The sequence below is a fragment of the Cetorhinus maximus genome, chromosome 2, assembly GCF_964194155.1.
Source record: "Cetorhinus maximus chromosome 2, sCetMax3.hap1.1, whole genome shotgun sequence".
Classification (NCBI taxonomy): domain Eukaryota; kingdom Metazoa; phylum Chordata; class Chondrichthyes; order Lamniformes; family Cetorhinidae; genus Cetorhinus; species Cetorhinus maximus.
Genome location: NC_135880.1, coordinates 191154242 through 191171131, shown reverse-complemented (window position 1 = coordinate 191171131; position 16890 = coordinate 191154242).

The following is a 16890-nucleotide window of genomic DNA, read 5'->3' as shown; positions in this document are numbered from 1 at the left end:
TACCACCACAGGGAACTATTCCTATTGATCTGGGTTGTCACTGGGGACCTTGCCTTTAGCCAAGTCTAATGTCCAGCCAAGGGAACCTAGATTTTGACACCCAGCCTTGTGATATAGATCGCTGGAAAGTGTTGAATATAACAATGCTCCTCAATCCATGACACTTGCTGCAGTTTTACCTGCTGTCTCCAACCTCTCTTATATTCAGACACAGCCTCACACTTTTTAAACACACTGCCCTGCCTATACACCTGGTGAGATTTACACCTGCCCGTTTTGCCTGTGCGAGGACCATAAATTTGAAAACACCACGTAAATTTCTGGTCAATTGATCCTTTAATTACATGAACAAGCCATTTAATTACCTTTTCCAAAATGTGAGCGGGCTCCCGACTTTGGGGCTTGCTTGCTCTCCGTAAATTGGCCAACCAGTGTCATGATTCCGATCCATCATCGTGACACCGGATTTAACGGGTCAACGAAGGGACACCCTAATTCAGCCGGTGGTTACTGCAGCTTTCTACCATTAGGGGGGTTTTGCTCGCCTCATGTCCGGCTCTGTTGTGGACTAATTCATAGAAATCTACAAGAGGGGTCTGCAAGAAATGCAAGGAACCTAACTGCAAGCAAAACGGGACAGAAGAGTGTAGAAAAGAATAAAGTAAAGGAGGATATTATGGCAAAGGGATAAATGGAGTTATAGAACAGCAGCCTAAAAAGATGGTGAAACATAAAGTGAAAGGAAATGCTATTAAAAATGAGTGAAAATGCCTGTACAGCAAAGCACACAATGTCCAGAATAAAACAGGGGAGCTGAAGGCAATCATGCATTGTGAGGAATCAGGCATAAAAGGGATTACTGAGACATGACTGCAGAAAAAAAAGCCCATGACTGGGAATTAAACGTTGCAGGGTAAAACACATTTAGAAAGGATAGTGAAAACAGGGAGGTGGAGTAGCCGTACTTATTCAGGATAATATGATGGCATTAGAGAAAAGGATTGCAGCTATCAATAACACTAAAATAGAATCCATATGGAGAGTGACGAAAGGTAAAAAAGGATCAATCACACTAATAGGTGTAGCCTCATAATGGAAGTGGGATGGGGGGTGGAGAAAAAAATACGCAGACAAGTTAGGGAATTGAGAAAAACATGTAGAATAATAATCATGGAGGATTTCAACCACCCTGATATTAATTGGACAGAAAGTAATAATTGAATATTTTTAAAGTAGAGGAAGATAGACTGTTGACTAACAAATGAGCCAAAGGTTATCAGGGATAGGTGGGAAGGTGGAGTTTGTTGTAATATGTCTTTAAGAGATATCAGCATGACATCAGTAGAAGGGAAATGTACCATGCGATCCAGTCTTAGTTTCACTTCTGCTTTGAGCAGAGCACACACTCTTTAAGCTTTATACCTTTGCATAACTGTTCTCATGGGCCTAGTCTTAATAAATGAAGCCACAATGTGTTTGCCTAATCACTTATGAGCGATTGGTGTCTTGTAACTCGTTCAGTAAATAAGATCAAGGTATTATAACATTATAATAAAGTGACAGAGTTGAGGCCACAATCAGATCAGCCATGATATTGTTGAATTGCGGAGCAGGCTTGAAGGGCTGAATGGCCTACTCTGCTCCTAATTTGTATATTTGTATGTAGGAGGTAGATAAAGGGGATGAGGGAATGGAGTTCCTCCAATGTGTACAGGACTCCTTTCTCACCCAGTATGTAAAAATGCCCAACAAGGGAAGATTCACTATTGGATCTAGTAATGGGGAATGAACCAGAGCAGATTAGAGAAGTAAAGGCAGGGGAACATCAGCGCAATAGTGACCATAATGTAATATGTTTTAAAATGATGGTAGAAAAATACATAAGCAGGAGGGTAACCAGGTTAATAGGTTGGAGAAAAGCTAATTTTGAGTGGCTGAGAATAGATCTTGAGAATAGACCTGGCATGTAGCCGACACGCTAACCCGCCTTACAGTCATAAAGGTTTTTTGTATTCAGCCTGTTTCACAGGCTAGGCCAGCGTTTATTGCCCATCACTAATTGCCCTTGAGAAGGTGGTGGTGAGCTGCCTTCTTGAGCTGCTGCAGTCCCTGCGGTGTAGGTAAACCCACAGTGTTGTTTGGGAGAGATTTCCAGGGTTTTCATTCCTTTTTATTGGCTTTTTAATTGTTTGATACAGCTAAGTGGCTTGCTTGGTCATTTTGAAGATGGCAGATTTCCTTCCCTAAAGGACATTACTGAACCAGATGGGTTTTTACAACAATTGACAATGGTTTCATGGTCATCAGTAGACTTTTAATTCCAAATTTTTATTGAATTCAAATTTTACCACCTGTTGTGGCAGGATTCAAACCCAGGGCCCCAGAGCATTAGCCTGGGTCACTGGATTACCAGCCCTGTGAACATAATAGCACACCACTGCCTTCCCAGTGCTGCAGGGCTGATTAATGAGGGCTGAGTGGGACCTCCGCCTCTCATTGGGGCAGAAGTCCTGCCCTCTGGAGATGCCAGCCAATTGGATTGGTCATCAGCTCCATCAGTCTCGGCAGCACCAGGAAGGTGTCATTAGCTGCTGACGGGATTGCTGGAGAAGAAAGGGCCTCAAGGCCTTGGACCCTGGAGCAGGTAAGTCCAGGATCTTGAGTCAGGGGGGAGAGGGGTGGTGCGGGGGCAGGGAAGGTTATAGGTTTAAGGGAGTGAGTGGGTAGTAAGGAAGTGGGGGGGGCGGAGTTCAACACGAGGGGGGGGCGTCGCCCTGCGATCACCCCCTCCCCCACTCCCTTTGCACTCATTTTTACTTGAGGTAAAAAATTGAGCTTCCATGTCCTGTCCTGCTGCCTACACCAAATGTTTTATGGAGTGGGCAGTCCATTATCAGGGTCAATTGGCTTGATAACAAGCCTAATTGGCCCTTAATTGTTCATTTTGCACCCCCCACCCTATATTTTTGGGGGCGAGTTCAAGGGTGGGCAGGAAGGTGGTGGGCAGGAAGCCCACCCTGTTTTATGTTCTCCCCCACCCCCACCACCACCACGGGAAACACGCCCGCCGGGGGCATGTAAAATTCAGCCCATTTGGGGAGAAGCAAAAAAAAAAACCCAATTAGGATGGCAAAGATTAGGAAGGCAAAGAGGAACTTTGAAATTAAATTATTAAGGAACATTAAACAAAGTGGCACTTCATTAAAAATTGTAAGCTGTGATGGGAATGGGAGCATTAAGGGAGAAACAGGAAAATTCCAGAGGTAACAATAGAGACGGCAGAAATATTCAATAACTATTTCACTTCAGTAATTACCAGAGAGATAGAATAGGTAAACATGACATTGAATGATGAGATGAGTAGTGCTCTGGCTGCATTTTAAGATAAAATAAAGGAACAAGTGGCAGAATGGAATGTTCGTTGGCTTCAAGACAGAAAGCAGAGAGTGGGAGTAAAAGGCTAATTATTCAGAGAGGCAGAAGGTGGGAAGTAGTGTTCTACAAGGATCTGTGCTGGGACCACTGCTGTTTACCATTTGCATTAGCAGAGCCAAGAGAGAGTCCAGGCAGAAGGGGCTGCAGAAGACACCATTATCCTGTTGCCAGGGTATAAAGGCGGCGAAGCAGCTATCTCAATATGTCTAAGGTTCAGTGCCGAAGGAGGCTCCATCTCTCAAGGGAGACAGTCGGCTATATCTGTCAGATGATTGGGCCTGAGATCTCCGCTAACTGTGTGGGTGGACACCCCATGCCAGTGGCTCAAAAGGTCACAGCTGCCCTCAACTTCAATGCCTTTGGCTCCTTCCAGGACTCGGTGGGTGATCTTTGCGGTGTCTCCCAATCAGCTGTCCACACTTGTGTCAAGCAGGTTACAGATGCTCTCTCCAGGGTGTGCATTGACCTTCATCCACTACCGTTGAGACCAGGCAAGCCAGACACAGCGAGCCAGAGGCTTTACGGCCATTGCTGGCTTCCCCCGTGTCACATCAGCGATTGCCCGCGCCCGCTCCTGCACCATCTGCCTGTCAGGCAGAAAATTCTGCCCCTTATAATGATTGAGTTTAAAAGTATCGAATGTTATTATTGACATCGAAATGGACGCCTAATGTGACAGTGAATCAGGCAGACTTTCAAACAAAAGACCCCATGTGATCTATAATGTAGAAGAGCCTGAAGTAACAAATTCAGATATTTATTTGTTATTTAATTTGAAGGTTACAAAGACAGAACCAATACATGTAACAGTGAAGGTAAATGGCAGACCTATTAGAATGGAAGTGGACACAGGTGCTTCCACTATTTGCTTGGTGAACATACGTTCAAATATCTGAATTATGGTGAATCTAAATTAAATTTAGAAGAAACTGATGCCAAATTAAAACTTACATGGTGAAGACATCCAAGTCAAAGGCATAAGCAGAGTTGCTGTCTATTATGGAAGCTAATCAGTAAAACTACCCTTGATGGTGGTAGCAGGTGAGGGACCAAGCCTACTAGAATGAAACTGGCTGAGGGAAATCAACCTTGATTTGTCACAGAGCTTCCAAAAGGAAGCTGAAAACGTTCCTGTTTTGGAAAAGGTGTGTGAAGACCCAACAACCTAAAGAAATGCAAGATGTTTCAAGCAAAAAGAGCTAGGAGAGACCATCCTGAGGGACAGAGTCCAGGTCGAGATGAACAACCTCTGAAAGAAAAGGGAAAACCTACCGAAAGACCTTCACACACTATCAGTTTCCCTCCTGTCTAAGTTTGTACCTCTGGAAAAGTATGAAGAGAAACAGAAAGAGTTCTGCACTTCTCTGAGTAAAATGAAAGATGAGTTGGCAGAGAAGCTTAATGCTTAATGCAGACAACGCTTAATTTTCCAGGAGGCAGTAAACCAATGCAAAAAAGAAATGAAAGGGCTGAAATATCAGCTACGTGAAACCAAAGAGGTTTTGGAGGCAAAATTCGCAGAATTCTCTAAGCAGCAGACAGATGATGCAATTCTGGAAAACTCAACCGTTGAGTTCACCCAAGACGGGCTTACATCTGAGATTATTCTCGGCCTTCTTTTCGACTTCCATTTGGCCAGACTAAAGTCAGTGTCAGAAAGAAAAACACCCATTGAAAAAAGACACAAAAATACAAATAATACCGTTGATCCTGGCAGCGTACGAGTATACTTTCGTTCATAGGCCTGGAAATCAAATTGCAAACATTGATGCACTGAGTCATTTGCCCTTACAAGAAAAAGATGAAGATGTCCCAGCTCCACCAGAACTAGTTTTGTTGTTGAATTTTTTAGATTCACCTCCGGCATGTGCTGGACAGATCAGAGACTGGACAAGTCGAGACCCATTCTTATCGAAAGTATGAGAACAAGTGCTTCATGGTTGGCCACAACAGCATGTATCTGATGAAATGAAATCGTACTTTAACAGAAGACCTGAAATAACCAGCCAGGATGGAATCTTATTGCATGAGTGATTGTTCCTCCAAAGGGAAGAAAGCTATTGTTAATTGAACTACATTGTGCACATCCAGGTATTTCCGAAATGAAGACCATAGCATGCAACTATCTAAGGTGGCCTGGGATGGATGGAGAAATAGAGAGCTTAGTGAAGAATTGTATGCAGTGTCAGCAATTTCAAAAGTTGCCTTCAACAGCTCTGTTACACCCTTGGGAGTGGCCAGGAAGGCCATGGGTACAATTACACATTGACTATGTGGGAACTTTCATGGGAACAATGTTTCTGTTCATTGTTGATGCCCACTCAAAATGGATGGACATATATGAGGTGAAGTCATCAACATCTTCTGCTATAATTGAGAAGCTATGTCAAAGTTTTGCCATTCACAGAACACCAGAAGTGGTCATATCTGATAACAGCACGGCATTTGTGAGTGCTGAGTTTCAGCCTCAACGGTATCACTCATGTGAAAACTTCACCGCACCACCTTTCCTCAAATGGACTGGCCAAAAGGGCGGTTCAAACATTCAAGACTGGCATGAAGAAATTAACTGGAGATTTCATAGCAACCAAGCTAGCACAGATCACCCCTCATGCAACAACACCTGAAGAATTATTGATAAAATACCGTCTCAGGACGAGACTGAGATTAATAATGCCAAATTTAGGAGGGAAGGTGGAAAGGAGTCAGGGAAGTCAGAAAACTAGACATAACAAAAACAAAAATACCTGGAAAAACTCAGCAGGTCTGATTGCATCTGTGGAGAGGAACATAGTTAACGTTTCGAGTCCGTATGACTCTTCAACATAACTAAGGGAAAATAGAAAAGAGGTGAAATATAAGCTGGTTTAAGGGGGGAGTGGGACAGGTATAGCTGGATAGAGGGCCAGTGATAGGTGGAGATTGTCAAAAGATGTCATAGACAAAAGGCCAAAGAGGTGTTGACGGTGGTGATATTAGCTAAGAAATGTGCTAATGGTGACATTAAGGGTAGAAAGCAGGACGAGCAAAGTACACATAGCCTTAGTGGGGGTGGGGTGGGGGTGAAGGGATCGAAATAGGCAAAAAGGTGGAGATAAAACAATGGATGGAAATACATTTAAAAATAATGGAAATAGGTGGGAAAAGAAAAAAAATATATAAATAAATTATTGGAAAAAGGGGGATCGGAAAGGGGGTGGGGATGGAGGACAGAATTCATGATCTAAAGCTGTTGAACTCAATATTCAGTCCGGAAGGCTGTAAAGTGCCTAGTTGGAAGATAAGGTACTGTTCCTCCAGTTTGCTAGACATAACTGGCACAGGCGTGACAGGAAGTTTACCATAGGGTAGACGGTATATGTGAAGAACTTTGGAGAAGGACCTAAGTGGTTACTGGGTGAAATAAGTGCAGTGACTGGACCTCTATCTTACCACATGAAGATAGAAGGCCGAGACATGCGGAAACTTGTGGATCATCCAAGGAAGAAGGAAACAAATCCCCAAGCAATGGTTCAACCACTGTTCACAACCAAGTCAATGTTTCATGTTGAGAGAACTCAACCTTGTACAGATGTGTCAGATGTGTCTGTTGTATCTGCAAGAGTTGAGGAAACAGGTTTGCAGGTACCCGCCGAAGAACCTGATGTTCTGACAACTCCAGGAAAGGAGGTTCCTGACAAAGCATCTGAAGTTGTAGAGCTGAGACATTCTACACACATAAGGAAACCCCCCAGAAAGACTGAATTTGTAAATTACTTGTCTGTGTAAATAATTTGCTATTTTGAGAAAATTGTACTTGTAAATGTGCAATGTGTTTCCAAGTAAAGGGGGAGGGAGATGGTAATTAGAGTTCTATGTAATGTGTAGTACACCTGATCTTATGTAACCAATAGAGGAGTAACGTGGGCTACCTCTGTAATCAGTAGCCTGAGTTAGTAAGGAGAAGTATGGAGACAGGGTTTAAGTTGAAAGCACACAAGTGTAGCTGTTGAGTACCTTTGTAAATAAACAGAATGTGTTCCTCCTAAGAACTGTCTGCTGGTCAACTCTGTCTATTGTACCAACTTGGCCATCTCAAATCAAGCATGCAAGACGGATCCATAAGTCCCAACAAACTGGTGACCAGGATCCAACATGTGGGTATACATAGCAGGAAAGATTGACAGATTGGGGCTCTTTTCACTTGAAAAAAGGAGGCTGCGGGGTGACCTAATGGAGGTCTTTAAAATGATTAAAGATTTTGATAGAGTGGATACAGAGAGAATGTTTCCTCTTGTGGGGAAGAGTATAATTAGAGGCCATCAATATAAGATAGTCCCCAAGAAATCCTATAGGGATTTGGGAACAATCTTCTTTACCCAAAGAGCCATGAGAATGTGAAACCTGCTACCACAGGGAGTGGTTGAAGCGAATAGCATGGATGCATTTAAGTGGAAGCTAGACCAGTAGATAAGGGAGAAAGGAATAGATGGTTACAATGATAGATTTAGATGAGGAAAAGTGGGAGGAGGCTTGAGTGAAGGTTAAACACTGGCATGGGCTCATAGGGCCGAATGGCCTGTTTCAGAGCTGTATATCCCAGGTAATCCTATGTAGATTGATTGCTATGAATGGTCAATAATGAACGCCCAAGCTGGCGGAAGATGAACTAGATGGACTTTGGCCTTCCCTTGTCTAGCAATACCCAGAACCCTGGGATGTATTCAAACTAACTGATTTTTGGGGGTGATTTAGTTAATGGTCTCTGTAGTACCTAAATCTTACTGTGCACATAGAGCTGAGAAAACTACTAAATCGAGTGGCAACAAGAGTTTGCTGAGAGTAGGAATTTGAGGAGTAAGGAGGTGCTAAGTAATTTAAACCAATGGGCAACAGGAAATATACGATTAATAAGCACAACTAATTAGGTCAAGATGGATTTTTTTAAGCAAAATTTTTTGAGTCACTGAGGACCATTGACTGCTACTCCAATGCCATGTGCAAACTCTGGGATAAACATGGACGCAGGGTGTTGTTTGAGTGAAACATGAGTTTGAAGAGCTGCTGATGTCACAGCAAAGGCATATGGGAGGTTGAGAATTTCCTGAAGTGCATATTCCAGGAGGAAGACCTCCACCTCACACAGAGTTCAGGAGGGCAGTAAATGGGTGACCATTAGGGAGGGTATAAAAGGCAGACAGTGCAGGCATCCTCTGAGAGGATATGGTAAAATCGGTTTCATGGCGGCGTGAAACTAGTTTCGGGGGAGGTGATGCATAGTGGTATTGTTGCTGGACTAGTGTCCCAGAGACCCAGGGTAATGCTCTGGAGACCCAGGTTTGGATCCCACCACGGCAGATGGTGGAATTTGAATTCAATAAGAATCTGGAATTAAAAGTCTAATGATGACCATGAAATTGTTGTCGATTGTTGTAAAAACCCATCAGGTTCACTAATGTCATTTAGGGAAGGAAGTCTGCTGTCCTTACCCGGTCTGGCCTACATGTGACTTCAGACCCACAACAATGTGGTTGACTCTTAAAATGCCCTCTGAACTAGGGCAACTAGGGATGGGTAATAAATGCTGGCCTGGCCAGTGATGCCCACATCCCATGAATGAATTTAAAAAATGTGTGGCACTCTCAGTGGTGCTGGTACCAGGAGAAATTCTTGAGCCGTGGTGCAGTCCAGAGCCTATCCATGACACAGTGGGGAAAATGACAGCAAAATGTGAAATGCAGTGTCAGGAAATTTGATAGCCAGAGGTGTAGGCAGTAGTTTCAACAACTGTTAACACGAGCCCCACATGTTGTGCTGTCTCCATGGCATCAGGGTAAAGGACAAGCTGAGAGAGTGCAGAATATTTTGAGGGGGGAAAGAGGAACAGGCAGAATTCATGGTCCATGGAGGGAACCAATGACACGGGAAGGGAAAGGATTAATATCCTGCAGTCAGAGATTCAGCATTTAGGGTCAAAGTTAAAAAGCAGGTCTCAAAGGCCGTAACCTCACAGGCTGGTGAGTGTAGGGATAGAAGAATAACACAGGTTCATGTTCTCTGGAGAAATGATACAGGAGTGAGTGCTTCTTTAGGACCAGTTCTGGGGTCAGAAAGACCTGTTCAAGGTAGACAGGTTGCACATCAACAGGGCCAGGCAAATGTCCTCACAGGGAGGTTAACTAGTGATGTGGGTGAACATTTAAACTGATTTAGGGCGGGCACAAGAATGAGACCTTAGAGAGGAAAATCAAGGTGCACAGAGGGCTGGGAGAGACAATGGCCAGGATTTTCCGTGTCCACCGGTGTTGGGCGTGTTCAGTGGTGTGAGTGGACAATGTGGCGCGATCGCTTTCACAACAGCGTGAAACCAATTTGCGAATGTCCGCTCAGCCTGCCGATGCTGGGCCACGTTTCCTGCCATCAGACATCGGGAACCTGATTGTGCGTATCATTATTAGCCCAGCCCACCAGGATCACCCCTACCCCCCCCCCACCCCTGCACTGGATCGTCCACCCACGCCGGTGGGAAAACAACAGCACATAAGCAATGTGCACCTGGAGGGCTGCACTTCACTCGGGACTTCAAGGTTTGTTTGCCTAACTTGCTTCGGGCAGCGCTCGCAGTCATCAGCGCCAGGCTTCACAGACAGCACCACATCACTTTTAGGGGGGCTCACGGGCAGGTCTCTACCTACCAGACCAGCCACATCTGGGTGGCTTTTCAATGGCTGCAGGGCTAGGGCTTGCTTGGGGAGGAGGGAGAAGTGGCCTCAGGCAAGGGAAGAGGCTGCAGGGCGAGGGCTGTACTAGGGAAGGAGGGTATCCCAGGGTGTGTGTGGGGGCACATGTTGATCTGTGCAAGTGGCCTCAAAATAGTGAGGGCTGAGGAGGCAGTCTCCAGAGGAGATGAGGCCAGATGGACATATGAGGGTATGTACATGAGAATGGGTGGTGATGTCCCTTGAGCTGGAAGTGAGTGAGATGCCAGTGAATGTGTGATGGGTTTGCGTGTGTGTTTAGAGCGATGAGATGATTGCCTTACCCTGGCTGCACGGCTGAGATCTTTCATCCTCTAACAGCATTGGACGGCCAACTTCTTCTGTCCAACATTGGCACTGATCACCACTGCCATTGCCTACCAAGCAGGAGTGGTAATGTAGCTGCCCCTCTTGCGGGGGGAAGAGGACATCAGAGCAGGGCCTGCACAGAGTCCAAAAGGCGCTCGAGGGTGGTAGTCTTCTGGCCTTTCAGGGCCATGTCTTCTTTGCTGCAGCCCTGGGCTGGAAGCACTGAGTGTGGCTGTATTTTAAATGTGGTGCCTGGTGTGATGAAGCAGCGAAGTGATTGCATAGCGGGCGAATCGGAGCCCGCCCACCATGGAAACGATGTGTTTCCTGGGAATGGAGAAGTAATGCGATGGGTTTGGGATGATATGGCGTGAAAATGCACCATTGTGGCAGGCAGGTAAAAGATTGTTTGACCCGCCTGCTACTGCACTTAGTGCAAACCTGGGACGATTCTGCCCCAAGAGTAAAGAATAGTTCAGAAATAGATGGAATCACACAGAGAGATCAGAGATGAAGCGAACAGAGATGGGTTTGAAATGTGGTAAACTGGTGAGCGTAATTCACCTGGTAATATCACCAGTTCAACTGGCACTTCCTACTGGGCTACCGGTTGGAACTGGGCTTAATTTTCCAGTTGAGAACTGGATCAGCTGGTACCTGTTTAATTGGAAGCCCTTTTTGGGGCTGCAGACACCGGCATTATTATATGGTGGCAATAACGGAGTCCTAACTCCAACAAGGGGAGTAATTCTACAATATATTTAGGATAGATAGGAAAGGAATAAAGAGGGGGATGGCATTATTGATCAAATAAACTATTGGAGAGGGACAGTGAGGGATGAAAGACAGAGTTTGGTAGAATTGAAGGACAGCAGAGGAGCTGTTTCAGTACTGGGTTTAAAGTATATGTACCAAATAGAGGCAAGGAGATAGAGGAGCAACCATGCAGACAAATTGTAGAAAGATGCAAGAACTACAGTGTACAGGAAGTCCTTGCTTAACATTGTTAATTGGCTGCTGGAAAACGCGATGTTATGTGAAGTGACATTATGCGAAACTCTCTGCCTGAGGCTCATAACCCTCTCCCAAGCTTGCCTGCTTACCAGAGACCTGAGACCCAGCTCTCGCAGGCTCAACATGGGAGTTACACTGGAACGCCCTGGTGTATAGTGGCGTTAATGTGAAACGAAAGAAGCACAATGCGAATACAGGATCCTAATTGGAGAGCGGCGTTAATGTGAAATGATGTTGCGTGAGACGGTATTAAGTGAGGACTTCCTGTAGTGTTAACGGGGGAAATACAATTATCCGACTGGGATAGTAATAGAGCAAAGTGTATACTGGGGGGGGAATTCCTGAAATGTGCATGAGAACTTTTGTGATCAGTGTTTTTCAGCCAATTAAGGAAAGAAGCAATTTTGGATCTAGTTCTGGGGATGGCTATGAGAAAAGTAGAACATAGGTCGGTGGGAGAACATTTGAGGAACAGTGATCTTAACATCATTTGGTTGAGAATAGTTTTGGAAAAGGACAAGGTACAATCAAGCAGAATAATACTTAATTGGTGGAGGGCAATTTTCATTGAGTTGGAAAGGGATTTGGCCCAGGCAGATTGGGATCAAAATTTGATAGGAAAACAGTAATTGAGCAATGGGAGACCTTCAGGAGGAAATGGTTTGGGTACAGAGTAAACACATTCCTATTTAGGTGAAAGGAAGGGCATCAAAGCTACAGCTCATTGGATGGCTAAAGATATAGAGGCAAAAATGAGACCGGAAAGGAAGCCACATGACAGTTGTAAGGTTCATAATACAGAAAAGAACCAAGCTGAATACAGGAAATACAGCAGAAATCTAAAGAAGGGAATGAGAAGACAGAGTATGAGGATAGATCCATCGATAACATTAAAGCAAATCCAAAAGTCTTCTATAAACATATAAATAGTGAAAATGTCATTAAAGGAAAGGTGGGGCCAATCCAAAACCGAAGTCACTCTGAGATCAGTCATTGAGCTTCAATATACAGATGGTGCTTACGTGCACGCTCACTCAGAAACTGAGCTCCAGGTCATTATCGACTCCCTTTCTGAAGCATATGAGGAAATGGGCCTCTCACTCAACACCTGGAAAACCAAGGTCCTGTTCCGAGCAGTTCCCACAGCACAACACTTCACCCCATCAATTAAGTTCAAAGGCGGGATCCTGGAAAAAATAGGGCATTTTCTATATCTTGGGATCCTGGAAAATGTTGGCCAAATGTGGAGCCACCTCTCGACGAAGGCAAAGATAGACGACAAATTCATCATCACCTTCAATGTGTGATCTCAGGCTTCGGCCCACTGAAGAAAATAGCATTTGAGGACCAGAATCTCAAACCTGAGACCAAGATAATGGTTTAGTGGCAGCAGCGATCCCTGTTTCTCCATATGCTTTGGAGACTTGTGCAACCAACACTAGGCACCTCAAATCATTGGAGAAGTATTGTCAGCAATGTCTTCACAAAATTCCCCAAATCTAGTGGCAAGGAAAGCAGTCGAGCGGAAGTGTCTTTCCCCAAACCAACATCTCCGGCATCGAGAAGCTACTCACTCGACTCAAAACCAGCTCCGCAGGGCAAGGCATGTCATTCAAAATAATTAAATCGAAACAGTGTGAATGCTGGAGATCTAAAATAAAAGCAGAAAAACTCAGCAGATCTGGCAGCATCTGTGGAGAGGGAAACAGTTAACATTTTCAGTCTAATATGACTGTTCTTCAGTAACATATACTTTCACATGCATCTTGTAGTCTGGAACTATGGATAGCGATGGTAGAGGCTCCAATTTCCTTCTGTCGAATGCTGACCAGGAATCTCTCCCGCTCTTACCCTCTACCATTGAAATATGTTGGACGGATTTACAAGTTGATGCTCAACCTTGTTTGGTCACATTATGAGCACACCTTCCTTAGCCATCAAGTCCTGGGCCAGAATCTTCTGCTCGGCATGCGGGGTAGGCCCCGCACGCCGATGCGTAAAATGATGCACGGTGACACCAGGCGTGCACCCCGACATCACAGCGCGTCATTCTGATCCTCAGTTCGGCAGGTGTGCACCGGAGTCGGCTGTGCGCCCGCCAGACTGTCGAAGGCCTATTAAGGCCATTAATGAACTAATTAAACTGATTGCCAGGGCTGCCCGTCCAACCTTAAGGTTGTCGGGCAGGCGAAGAGCCCAGGCGGCCTTCGCATTTTTCATGAAACCCCATCCACGGGCGGGATGAGATTTCATGAAGTGTTTATTAATTAAATAAAATGTGTTCTGAAAGTTCATAAACATGTCCCAGCTCATGTGACACCGTCACATGAGGGGACATGTCTGAGTAATTTTATTGTTTCTTTTTTGCAATGTTTTATTATTAAACTAATTTCCCTGAGGCGGCTCCATGCCTCAGGGAGATTTCTGCGCTCTTTCGCACACATGCGTGAAAGAGCACAGGCCCCGACTCTCCCTCCTCCCCCCCGCCCGCACAAGTAGCGCTAAGCGCTTCCGGGTGCACATCACGCTAGGCAGGCCTTAATTGGCCTGTCCATGCAAAATGGCGGCGTGCAGCCAATCGCAGGTGGCGATCGGCTACGCGCCTGCCTGCGCCTGCTCCCGAACCATCCACCTGACGGGGAGAAAATTCTCACCTTGGAATAGAACCTGAACCTGGAGCTTCTGGCTCAGAGGCAGGGATGCTCCCCAGTGCACTACAAGACCCACTGTTGTAAATATTATACCCCAATTAAAAATTGGGAGAGGGATAAACCTGCCAATTTTCAGGCTAGCCAGCCTAACATCAGTGGCAGAAAACTTTTAGGAGACAATAATACAGGATAAAATTAATTTGCATTTGGAAAGTCTGGGCTAATAAATGAAAGACAACTCTGCTTTGTTACAGTAAATCCTTTTATTGACAAAAATGTTTGGGTTCTTTGACAAAGTCACAGAAAGGGTAGATGAGGTCAGTGCGATTGATGTTATGTACAAGGGCTTTCAAAAGCCGTTTGACAAAGCATCAGATAATAGACTTGTTAGAATTAAAACCCATGGGATTAAAGGGATGGTGGCAGCATGGATACAAAATTGGCTAAGAGACAGAAAGCAGATAGTGGTGCTGAATGGATGTTATTCAGAATAGAGGGGAATATGCAATGATATCCGCCAGAGTCGATATGAGGAGCTCTGCTTTATTGGATATACATTAATTGACTGGATTTTGGATTAATGAGGCGTAATTTCAAAGTTTGCAAATGATTCAAAATTCAAAAATGTAGTAAACAGTCAGGAGGATAGACTTCAGGGGGATAGGCAGCCTCGTGAAATGGGCAGTTGCATGACAGATGACATTTAATGTGATGAAGTGACTCAGGATGCGAGGAAAAATGAGGAGAGTCAATGCGAGCTAAATGGTTAAATTTTAAATGGGTTGCTGGGACATAAAGGCCTTGTGGAGGGGGGTGGTGGTGGGGGGGTGCGGGGGGGGCGGTCTATGTGCAGAAGCCTTTGAAGGTAACAGGACAAGTTGTGAAATCTGTTAAGATTCAAATGAAATTCTTGTCTTGATTAATGGAGGAATAGAATACAAAAACAAGGAAGTCATGTTAACTTTTATCGCACGCTGGTTAGGCCACAGCTGGAGTACGGTGTCCGGTTCTGTGGGCCACACTTTAAGAAGAATGTTAAGACCTTGGAATAGGTGGCAGAAGAGATTTACCGGTTTATTACACTGGATGAGGGACTGTGGAAAGACAACAGCTGGAGTTGTTCTTCTTAGAGTAGAGAAGGTTAGGGTGAGATTTAATAAGGGGTGATCATTCATGATTTTGATAGAATAAATAAGGAAAATCTGTTTTCATTGGCAAAAGGGTTGATAGATGGAGGACACAGATGTAAAGTGATTGACTAAAGAATTAGAGGCAACATGAGGAAAGATTTATTTTTACACAGCCTGTTTTGATTTGGGATGCACTGCCGGAAAGGATGGTGGGGGCAGGTTCAGTAATAACGTTCAAAAGATAATTTGCTAAATACTTAAAGGGAAAACTGCGTCGGACTATGGAATGGAGCAGGGCACTGGAATTAATTGGACAGCTCTGCCTAAGAACAAGCGCAAGCATGATCTGTGCTGAATCATTCTCTGGTTCTAGGACAGGGGACCGGAGCATGATTAACTAATATTAAAGTCTCACTTAGATCAGCTTACAGGGATCAAAGTAATTAATGTAGGAAATCTTTTTGAGGCATGTCAGAAGGAATTTTAAAAGCTTCTACGTAAATGATGGAAATATTAGAAATAAGAGCTGGTTTGCCACAAGGTGCTTCCAGGAACAAGCTTGAGATAATTAGTATTTCTGAAACATGGTAAAGGTTAGTCCTGGATTTCAGTTAAAAAGGATAAAAGTGATTGGATGGGGGCAAGAGGGAGGATTTACAGCTCTGTTTATTAAGATGGAGTACAATGCTTTAAGGAGGCTCACCACCACCTTTTCCAGGGCAATTAGAGATAGGCAACAAACTCTGGCCTTACCAGTGATGCTCATGCCCTATGAAAAAATTTAAAAAAAAGAGGATGCTGAAGTATTAAAAAAGGACAATAACGGTGAACAGAGAGGACCAGAAGCAATTTGTGCGCTGTTCAATCTACCATTTGGCAGATGTCCCTGGGCCTATAGGATATCGTCAACAAGTTAGTAGGGCTACAGCATTCATGTGGGAGAGTTTAATTATCCAACCATTAAATGGTCAGAGGGTGAGAAGGAACATATTGACACAGATTGCTTCCGTACTCGGCATGCTGAGGAGAATAGTAGAAGAAATAATCTATAATTTAGCCCTCAGCAGTGAATCTGGGATGACTCTGGGAAGCCCGTGGAGAATATAAAGAAAGTAGGAAGAAGCTTAAGCAAGGAGTCAGGAGGGCTAAAAGGGGTCATGAAAAGTCATTGGCAACCAGGATTAAGGAAAATCCCAAGGCCTTTTATATATATGTAAAAAGCAAAAGGGTAGCCAGGGAAAGGGTAGGCCCACTCAGGGACAGAGGTAGGAATCTGTGTGTGGAGCCAGAAGAAATGGGAGAGATACTAAATGAGTACTTCTCATCAGTATTCACCAAAGAGAAGGACTTAGCGGTCGATTTGTCTAGGGAAGAGTGTGTAGATAGCCTGGATCATGTTGAGATCAAAAAGAAGGACGTGTTAGGTGTCTTGAAAAATATTAAGGTGGATAAGTCCCCAGGGCCAGATGGGATCTACCCCAGAGTACTGAGGGAGGCAAGGGAGGAGATTGCTGAGGCCTTGACAGAAATCTTTGTATCCTCACTGGCTATGGGTGAGGTCCCAGAGGACTGGAGAATGGCCAATATTGTTCCATTGTTTAAGAAGGGTGGCAG